The sequence below is a fragment of the Lepidothrix coronata genome, unplaced genomic scaffold, assembly GCF_001604755.1.
Source record: "Lepidothrix coronata isolate B3197 unplaced genomic scaffold, Lepidothrix_coronata-1.0 Scaffold71, whole genome shotgun sequence".
NCBI classification, from domain to species: Eukaryota; Metazoa; Chordata; class Aves; order Passeriformes; family Pipridae; genus Lepidothrix; species Lepidothrix coronata.
This window is the reverse complement of record NW_016690251.1, coordinates 515302-526355: the sequence shown is the minus strand read 5'-3', so window position 1 is coordinate 526355 and position 11054 is coordinate 515302.

Here is an 11054-nt window from a genome sequence, read left to right as displayed (position 1 = left end):
AAAAAAAAAAAAAAAAAAAAAAAAAAAAAAAAAAAAAACACAATCCTTTACCCAACACCCCCCCCAAAAAACCCCCGTTCAGTACTTTCCGCCTTTTGGCGCAATTCTAACCTGGTGGCCGGCAGGGGGCGCTGTTGGGCTCTGGCGGTCGCCGCGTGAGGGCCCCGGAGCGCGGGAGGAGCCGAAATGGAGATTCCCCCACACCGAGAAGGGGAAGGGGAAAAGGGGGTTCCTCCTATGGACTCACACTGTCAGCAGCTGGCTCTGGCTGGGATTCCCTCCCCTTCATTGATGGGTACAAGCTACTGCCAACATGGGAATGGAGGAGGGAAGGGGCAGCCTCTTCCCTCAAAGGTTCCTCCACAGATGGCCCTGCCTTCTCTGATGAAATCCAAGCAGGTCCGAGCCGTGGGCAGAACAGGGCACAGGAGAAGAGAGGCAGACCGGGGCCAAAGGCAGCCAGATGAGTTCCAAAATCTAACAAAATGAGTTTTGGAGCCCCTCCACACACACATACCTTCCCTGAGTCAGGGCAAAAGTAAAGTGAGGATGCCGTTTCCCAAGGAGAAAAAAAAAACTTACCTCCCACCCACAATCTTCTGAGGTCCATTAGCTTGGAATGTGAGGCTGCCGGCCAGTTCTTTTGTGTGTGTGAATCACTCTAGCCAAAATACCACCCTGCCCCTCCCTCGTTCAACAACTTTCTTTCACGGTGGTGCTGGGGGGAAAAGAATTTCAAGCTGTTTTTTCTAGAACAAGTAAACCTATGACTTGTTCATGACTTCATAGGTGTTCAGCATGGCCTGTCCCTCCCTGGTAAGGCCTGTGGCTCAAGCTATCCCTTTCTCATGGAAAATGCAGCAATGAGACACCAGTTTGTAGAGGAGGGGGCTGAGGATGCACCTCACTTTTACTTGCAGGATGCTACAGTCAGCCCAGGGAAGTGAGTACACCATACACAAGGGGCTTTAGACTTGTTGAATGTAATCTGCTCTTAGATACCTTTCACAAGGCAGATCACCTTTCCCCTTGCCTCTCTAGGGGTCTGCACATTCCAGCTTGAAAACCCACATTCTGATTTCACTAGGAAAGGTCCAGCAGGAGCCCTGTCAGAAACAGAGCAGAAACCATGTGTAAAGCAATGATGGCAGAACCTGTCTTCGTGGAAACTTCCCAGAATTTAGAAACTGGAGCATTTCTGTCCATTGAAACTACTTTAAATTTAAACTCTACAAGGAAATAGAGAACAAAGAGCACAAAACCATGCTGCACCCACATCCTGAAGGTCATATGGCTGAAGCTGTATGATTATATGGTTCACATGATAGTGGGAAGTTTATAGCACAACTACAAAACTGCTAATTTGGAACAGTGTTGCTATGGCATCACTTTCTACTTACAGGGACACACTCATAGGTCTGGGATTACTCCTACTGTAGGTCTGCCTGGCATGGGCCAGCTGCCCTTATGGCTATTTCTAGGTGTCCCTCCACTTCTTCCTGCTTGTTTGGACAACATACACTCTTAATTTCTTGTGTTTGGTGGAAACAGACTTGAGAAGGATCACGGCTGGATTCCTGGGCATGGCTGCAGCTGCTGTTCTTTGCAGGTGCATTCTGGCCATGGTCAACTTCTTTTGGGAGCAAAGCCTCACCCAGCACGTTGCAGGTCTGCTCTTCCTGACCGTGGTGGTGTGTTTCTCCCGCCGCTCCTCTGGGCCGCTACACAATCTCAGGAATTCCCATTAGGCTTTGGCCTTTGTGTAATGAGTTGGACTGTCAATGTCTCTCGGACCATGCCAGGAAGTCTTGCATGGCAAATGTGGGAGCTGCACTGACTCTACCAGGAACTCCTGTTGCCTGGCCAAGATGGGGAATGAGAAGGGAAATAATCAGTCATCCCTTGACAGCCTTGGGACATTACTTACTCAAACTGTAGCCAGAGTGGAATGGTACCATTGTTCTGGACTTCTGAAAACTCCAGTAATTACCTGCCTGGATTGTGGCCAGGATGGAAATTGGCCAAACTAATGCCAATCATCCTGTGACCCTATAAACAGCTGTCCTAAGTGAGGCCTGTTGAGCTCCTCTGGACTTCAGTGGGCTGTGACCAGCATCTCCTTCCAAGCAGGATGTCTCTCAGAGCTTGCAAACCCTCAAGTGAAGCTGACAATGGGGCCTCAGCCAAAACTTCTCCACTCCTTGAAGCTCCACCCTCGCCCATTGAGCAATGCCAAATATTTCACAGAACACAAGGGGAACTTTTAACAGGTATACCTCTATACATTTATATACAAGTGGCTTTATATGTTTATACACACATACCCCTATATATAATTATATCTTTGTGTCTGTGTGCATCCATGAATTGATTTAGATATCCTAGAGCAAAGATAGTATAAGCAGCACTGTGAGGAGGGTTGAACTACCATCCATTCCTGAATGGTCTATTGGTGATGAGACATTTGTCAAACTGCAGTATATGTAGTAAAATAACTGCATGTGTCAAAAGCATTTGTGTTAACTGCAATTTCATGGCTTGGAAATGGCATCTCCTGCAAGGCAGAGAAAGTTAATAAACCAGAAGGTTTATGGCCCAGACAGCGCTTGAACCAAGCATTCCTATGGGGCAGCGGAGCAAGCTGGAATCAGAGCTCCAGAGTGTCGCAGTTCGAGGGGTTTCTGGGGGTCACTGCCAGCCGCTCTGTGAAGGTTTTCAGGGCTGGAATCACCCCCCACCGCCCGTCCCTCGTGGCAGGGACAGGCGGTGGAGGTACTTAAGCCAGGAGACAGAGACCACACAGGGAATCCAGCAGCGAAGAAGAGACTTTATTCAAATTTCCCTCAGCTTATAAGGGCTGCTGGCCAAGCAGGGGATTGGCCATTTGGCTAGCCAGTGCAAGGAGACAATATAATAACTATGGCAACACAGAAACCAATGGTAGACAAGTGAGTTAACAACTTCCAAACCCTGGCACCAGAGAACCTCTCTTGTTTAGGCCAAAAGGTCACGCAGGCAACAGAGGGATGGGGAGATACCTGAAGAGCCTTGCATTTTCCAGTGCTTAATGGCAGGGACATACAAGTTAATGGGTGAGAGCACCACACAGATCTCTCAGACAGCACTCAGGCTGGCAGAGCCACTCCCCCCAGACACTTCAGTGTTTATGTTGATGTATCTGTCACAACTCATCCAAAGTTACAATCCTCCACCATCACCCAAAAGCCAGTGTTGCTCGTGATGCACAGCATCCATACGTTCATTGCCAGAGCAGCGTTTCACACCTGCTGAGCGCAGGGCAAGAGTAGGTGAGGCCCCTGGAAGGTCCCTTATGCTGCCCTGCAAAGGGCTTGAACTCTATCAGGAATGGAGCAGGCTCTGGTGATGGAAGAGAGCAATCATACAAGCCAGTTTTGCAGTAAAGGTGGATGGTACAAGACGAAAATAAAAGGGAATAGTAGAGGGAAAGGATCAGTGTCATAGGTTTACTTGTTCTAAAAAAAAACAAGGTGGGATTTTTTTTTTCTTTCCCCTGCATCACTGTAAAAGAAAGATGTTGAACAAGAGAGGGGGAAGGTGTTTTTTTGGCTGGCCACACAAAAGAACTGGCCAGAGCCTGCATTCCAGGCTGATTGGCCCTCAGAAGACTGGGGGGTGGGAGGTAAGGTTTTTTTCCCTCTCCTCGGAAAATGGCAGGCACTCCACTTTTGCCCTGACTCAGGGAGGATGTGTGTGTGGAGGCATTCCAGAGTTCGTTTTATTTTTCAGCGGGGTCATCTGGCTGCTTCTGGTCCTGGTTCGCCTCCAGTCTCCTGCGCCCTGTTCTGCCCCCAGCCCGGACTTGTTCAGATTTCATTGGAGAGGCTTGGCCCTTCTGGGAAAGAACCTTTGGGGGAGTCCCGGCCGGAGCCAGCCGCCGACAGCGTGAGTCTGTGGGAAAAGCCCTTATTTTTTTCCCTCTTCCCCTTCCCCTTCTCGGTGTGGGGGAATCTCCATTTCGGCTCCTCCCGCGCTCCGGGGCCCTCACGCGGCGACCGCCAGAGCCCAACAGCGCCCCCTGCCGGCCACCAGAGAGCAACTGCAGCTCTGCTCCTCCAGTGATCCAACAGCGCCCCCTGCTGGCCCTGGTTAGAATTGCGCCAAAAGGCGGAAAGTACTGAACGGGGTTTTTTGGAGGGGACTTTGGGTACAGGATTAGTGTTTAGTTGGTTTTGTGTTCTTTTGTTGTTCTGCCTGTACACATATATCCTTTACTAAAGGGCTGTTATCTTTTCTTTCTCCATATTTCCTCAACTGGAGCCTCTTATTTTTGGATTTACAGTTGCTTAGAGGGAGGAGCTTGGTCTTCCTCATAACTCATCTTCCTTAGCAAAACACTTCAATCTCATTAAACTGAGACAGTCAGATATAGAGCATAAGACTGAGAAGGGAGATGTGAGAGGAAGGTTGGTTGAAGGACAAAGATATGGGAGAAGAAAGAAGGGGAGGTGAGAGTGAAGGGCGGTGGAACACAAGAGTATTGCCTTAAAGCAATAACCATCAATTAAAAGATAGCAGGAAAAGTCAGTGCTAAATTAGGCTAAGAAGCACAACCATACCAAGCAGAATAAACCCCAAAAGATCAATTAATTGATCTGGGAACAATCAATATGCCAAGAAGTAATGGTAGGAGAAACCAGCATCAGCACTAAGCACAGCTGTGTGGCCAGCCTTCCCTGTGTTTCTGTGCTTCACTTTGCCACTGAGCACAGAGCAGTGTTTTTTAGCAAACAGTAGGTCCTGTTGGAGTCACCTCATACCTGTTTATGTGCTTGTCTTGCCATACACAGATCAACACAGAAATACTCCCTCCAGATAGTTTATACATCTAATACAACACCAAGAAGTTTTATCTTGTTCTACCTTGGGTGAAGGGCACACATAGCCACAGGTGACAATAAATTGGGAGGGGGGCTACCCTAAGGAATGGCAGAGCTGCCCAGAGGGGCCCCAGTCAACTTGAGAAGTAGCACCTTGTGGTGTTCAAGGAGGAGATGAGCAGAGCCCTGCACAAGGGATGACAAAACTCTGCTCATTCAGCTAGGCTGGAAGATTCAAGCGGGGCGACAGCCCTGCTGAGAAGGACTTGGAGTTTCACCAGACAACGGGCCAACTGTTATCCATATGTTACTATCTCAGATAAGATAAATGGGCTGCACTAGAAGCCACACTAGAGCCATAAGAGTGATTTCTACACACTCTGTTCTGGGCTGGTGAGGCCTTACCAGGATTCATCTCCAGTATTATGTCTCCAGTTCAGGAAGGATGTGGCAAAACAGGAGAGGAGCCAGCTGAGACTAGAAATGGTTAGGGGCCTGGAGCACAGAGCCTCTGAGGCAAGAGAGCTGGATTTGGGTAGTCTGGTGAAAAGGAGGCAGAGGAGGCATCTACCAGGAGCCTGTGACTGCTGGGAAGGCAGTGACAGACATGATTAAAAAACTCCTGCAGCATCAGGCAATGCAATGAGGGACGACACAACCACAGATTGCAGCTTGAGTGGCTCACACATGAGGAAAGCTTCTCCCCCAGGAAGGTGGTGTTCCCTGGGATATGTACCCAGAGAAGCAGGGATCTTCATCCTTGGTGGTTTCTTGCACAGTGCTCCTAATTCCCAGCAACAGAGATCTTCTGTGTTTGTATACGAGAGCCCCAGTGGATGTGATGTAGCATTGGCAATAGGCCTGCTCCAACAGGAAAGCTGAGGGCCACCACAAGCCCCTTCCCACAGGCATGACAACCACATTGGAAAGAGACCTCAGCATTGTATAATGTTGTGGAAGGTCCACAATTAGTTCTCAACAATTTCAAGTCTTAGTCTCTTGAAATGCAATTAGCCTTAAGATTAAAGTCTCTTCCCTTACCCAATCAAAGCACTTTGCCAGAATCAAGAAAAAAAAACCAAACAAAAGAAAGAAACAAAACCCCCAAACAGCCCAAACCTGGAACACACTACTAATTGTATTTCCATACTAATCACAGCAGAGGAACACAATGCACGAGTCCATCTGAGCTTGCCAAGTTGCAGATGCTTGTCCAAAATAGCATCTGAAAGAAATCTGCAGTCATTTTCTATAAAAATACTTCACTGTCAACAGCAATGGGAAAGCCTTGAGTTAGACTACTCCACCTATTAGCCCACAAATACCTTTTGTACAGACTAAAAGAACTGCTAAGAGCTCTCTCTTTTTGGTAGAATTTTTCCATGTGTTTCTTTGCAGGTAGACATGATCCTTAATTGTTCATCCACTGGGCAAGTTTTTCTGTCTTTTTGCTAGAAATAAGTCTCTTCACCTGAAAAAGCTAAAGCACATGCAAATGCTGCAAAGAATTAACAGAGAAAATAGTTTATTTTTCACTCCAGGAGATCTCAATAACAACATTTCAAACTCTTCAGAAATAAGCTTTAAAGTAATGCTGCAAGGCACATGAAAAAAAATACATCCAGATCTCAAAAAGAGCTGGAAACTTCTTCAGACAAAATATGCTTCTAAAAATATTGCTGAAGGTGAAAATCCATTTACATTTAATATTACCACATTTGTTTTTGCAGTTAGAATCATAGAATCATTTAGGTTGGAAGGGAGCTATAAGATCATCCAGCCCAACCACTAACCTAACACTGCCAAGTCCATCACTAAAACACATCCCTAAGTGCCACATCTACACATCTTTTAAAAACCTCCATGGATGGTGACTCAATGACTTCCTTGGGCTGCCTGTTTCAATGCTTGACAAGCCTTTTGAGGAAGTCTTTCTCTCCCAAAGAAACTCCTCTCAATATCAACAGGCTTTGACTAAACAAAGATTTGAGAACTCTTGTCTCACCTCGTGTCATCATTACAATATTTTACAGTAAAGAGGTCTGAAACACTAATAGGCATCTTCCACCTCTCCTAAAAAATAGGGAGAGAAAAGCAGTACCTTAGGACATCCAAAGAAAGTGAGGTGAGCTAACAAATGGTATAGGATTTGTTCTGATCAGCAGGGTTCCACTGGATCACTGCCATACTGCTTTTCAAGTGTATCAGGATTTTAAGTTCACTTCAGCACAGTGCAAGAAAGCTACTAATTCCCAGCAGTAGAGATCTTCCTGTATCTGTATATGAAAGCATCCATCTTTTCAGAGGCGTCACCTGGCACCAGAGACTCAAAATGTGTCTGTCTGCCTCTGAGAAAGGATTCTTCAATGCCATTCTCCAAAGAGGAAGAATTCCCACCAACATTCAGGGCTTTTGCAGTGGCAGTTTCACCTGTGCCATCAGGAAATGGCATTAGGAGAGTGATTTTCAGCACACTTGGTAATGCCATCTGTGCACTTAGGGAGATCTTGGCTCCAGCAACAATACAATAGTCCCTCCAACATGAATAGTCTGGCAACTGCAGGAAAAATAAAGGTAAGGTGTTCATCCTGCTTGGCATTCATTTTTCTGTGCAGAACTCAACACCGCTGACACTTCAGATGCCAGTTGCAATTAATAAAGCACCTAAACATGTCAAGCATCATGGTTCAACTCAGTAACCTATATCTCCACATGGAATTTAGATTCCGTAACTTTATAACTTCCTAAATGGGATAAGTGGGCCCCAGCCTCATTCCCAAACATTTCTAACCTTCAGGAGTTCTTTTCATCAGGTTAGCAAAGAATATGGATCCAGTTTTTTCTTTCTTGGTATTCTTCCAAGGATTGAAGGCAATATCACTTTCAAACCCCATTTTTGGTTTGCATGAACCTCCCACCAGTCTGCAAAAGAACAGATTCCCAGGGCAGAAAGAACTTCTCAGATTGAAAAGGCAATTTTGAAGCTAGCTTTTCCCTTCAGAAAATTTAAAAGGTCTGTCCTTTCCCTGTTTCACTGATCTTTAACAGCTTTCAAACTCTTCAAAGAGAGGAAAATTAACCATTGTTTGCAATCCATTTTTCTCGGTATATGAGGAAGCATTACGCTTGGCTTTGGCTTTGAAAGAGGGGAAAAAAAAGACTACCCTGGCTCAGTTCACAGCAAGTGGATTGAACAGTCTTGCTGGCAGTGCCCTCATGGTAATGTTCCCTTCCTCACCTCTACCTGCCCAACAGAGCAGATAGGACCAGAAGACAAGGCAGCCAAAGGGAGGGATGATCAGTGTACACTGATGTAATATTGTCCTGCTGTTCTGTGGAGCTACCTCACTGTCATCATATTCACACCACATTCCTGCACTGGGTGAGTGAGATCAACACTCACTGAAGACCAGTCTTACAGAAAGGGCTTGTTTTCAGCCAAGAAATTTAATAAAAGAGCAGATGGTTTGAAATGCCCATTTGAAGCAGCCCAGTACTAGCTTGGCTCAACTGTGCCACAAAATGGCAGGATGAGAGCTGAAAGGAAGCATCTAAAAGCAGACCAATATGTGCTAACAGAAAGGAAAATGCATACCACCATTTTCTGGTCTGAGATCCTTCCCACCAAGGCAGGCTGGTGAAAGCTTGGTGGTGAATCTGAAAGGAAGGTCTATGATTTTAGACAAGTAGACCTCAACTGAGAAAGTTTATTGCTTTATTTGCCTGGCCATGCTTTAAGCTCGTCTAGGTCTTCCTCTCCTCTTTCTCCTTTCTGTCACTATCATGCCTTGTAAAGAATATTTTTCACTGTGGCCCACACAACAAGCTCATTCTTTGTCAGCTTGTGCTGCCATCAGCACTTCCACAGCTTACAAGAGAAGCCACAACAACCTCTAAGGGACAAGTAAAGGACTCAGACTTCCACAGCCTGCACAGGATCAGAGTACAGAGATGAAGAATGTTTGGAATAGAGCAAACCTGAAGCTGACTGAAAGCTTTGGATCATCATGACATCTACACTAAACCCTAAGCATGTCAAAGGCCACTTTTACCTCTCCATTTCCTGGACAATATCTGGTATATAAGTTGTATGTCTTTTGCAATTTTCAACTTCCTCCCAACAGAATATCTGAAATCACAAAGTTTTCTGAAGGCAATGGCAATGCTGCAAAATAGAGGCATGTCTTTACCTCTGACTATCTGAAAAATGAACAGCAGCTATGCCCCCGTTCACCTTACAAAACCGCCTGCCAGCTCTTTCATGGGTTATGCAGTCAGAATCATGCTCCAGTCTTTATCCTCACAAACAGCACTAAAAAGCCACCAATCCAATGCAGACTGGAAAGTGAAAAATGCATGAGAGCATGGTTTACTTTGCAGATTGGTGCTGTAAGATTAAGACTCCCCTAACAGTGGACCACATGGTTGTAAATTCATTATGCTTCTCAACACATAGCACATCTTTGCAAGCAAAATGCAAAAGAAGAGCTAATCTTACGAGCACTTCACTTAGCGCAAATGTTCATATACACACATAGAAATGGCAAGGAACCACGTCTTAAATTCCTCTTCATGCCCTTTTTCTCCCCCCAAGAATCGGGTTACAGCCAGAATCACTTGGATTCTGTCAGACCTAGTGTCTTCAAAGCATTTCCCTGGAGTTTCTGCATCCTAGGAACAGTCAGTTCTCTTTACAATGGTGCAGCACTGCACCTTTTTGATGATGAAGACCTGTCACATACCAGGCTGTGCTGGCCTGAGCACAGCCAGCATGTGAAAGGGCAAGATTATGGGTTCTCCATCCCTCAGGGTTCTCAAAACTGGCTGGAGAAGGCTCTAAGCAACCCGGTGCAACTTTGGAGTTAGCCCCACTCCCAGCAGATGACAGGACTAAAGACCTCCAGCAGTTTCTTCTCACCTAAACCCTGCTGTGATTCTATGCCAGCTTCTCCAGAACTATCTAGAGATGTTTCTTGGACTATCCTTGGATCAACACTTGCAGCACAACATTTTTATCTACAAATGGAAGGGCAAATAATCTACAGTTCTTCTGAAAACATGCAAAAATAACAGCTTCTGATGACTGACAGAGACACCAACTATTTGTCTCAGAAAAGCTTGACATCAAAGCAACTTCCATTATCCTAGAAGCCAAGGCCAACTACACCTTTTAAGTAAGAAATAAAGCTATATATATTGTTATTAATTAGAAAAAATATTTCTTACTGTTCCTGTAAAAAAATAAATATTACAAGGTAACAAAAAATATATATGTATACTTCATCACTCATATACAGGGGAAAACACCCAGCTTTTATCTGTCATGAATTTCCTGTAGGACTAATTTAGACTCAGTCTTTGAGGTCCAGAATAAGTTCATAAAATTATTAACTTCTCCCCAGACTAGCTCATAAACTAAGAGCAAACAAATTCTCTCTTCCAGGAAAAATGCATTGTCATTTAAAATACTCCTACACCAACATAGCAACAATTCAACACTGAGCTTTATGACTCATTGGGCACATTTGAGTTACAAGCAACATTTTATCTGGATTTCCCTGGGCTATGTTGCCATTAGACAGAAAAAACCCTCTCATATGGCATGTACTCTTTGTGATATTCACAAGTTTGCCATTAAGGCCTAAGATGAACTGAAAGCCTCCATCAAGACAGTCTTAGATTAATTAAACCCCATGAAAGATAAGACACAAACTGGGATTACACATCCCACTATGCCTAGCCCTAAATCTAACCACTTTACCAGAGCATCTCACTGAGAACTACAAGCACGAACTCTTAAAATTGTAAATTTGGGTGCCCCAAACTCATATAGAGGAGCCCCGGCAGATGAACCTCAGGATTAAAGGGTGGGCTCAGTTCAGCGCACGCTGTGTCTCACCTAAAAAATCCACTGCGCAGGCTCGAAGGGTTAATGACCTTTCCCAAATCTTTGCTCGCGAAGACTGGCCATATTATTACTATTATTCTCAAATTCCTAACCCCTAATCCACCCAACCATCCCTCACCAAGACAGACTCTACACTGCCATCACCAGCTCACTCAGAGCATAATGGTGAAAATAAGAGCCTCCACTTAGTACAGACAATAGAAACAACCCTTGCCATGGAAGAGATTTGTATCATTAGGGAAAGGTGAAACAGTAATGAAAACCCCAAGCAATAAAGAGCAAAGATA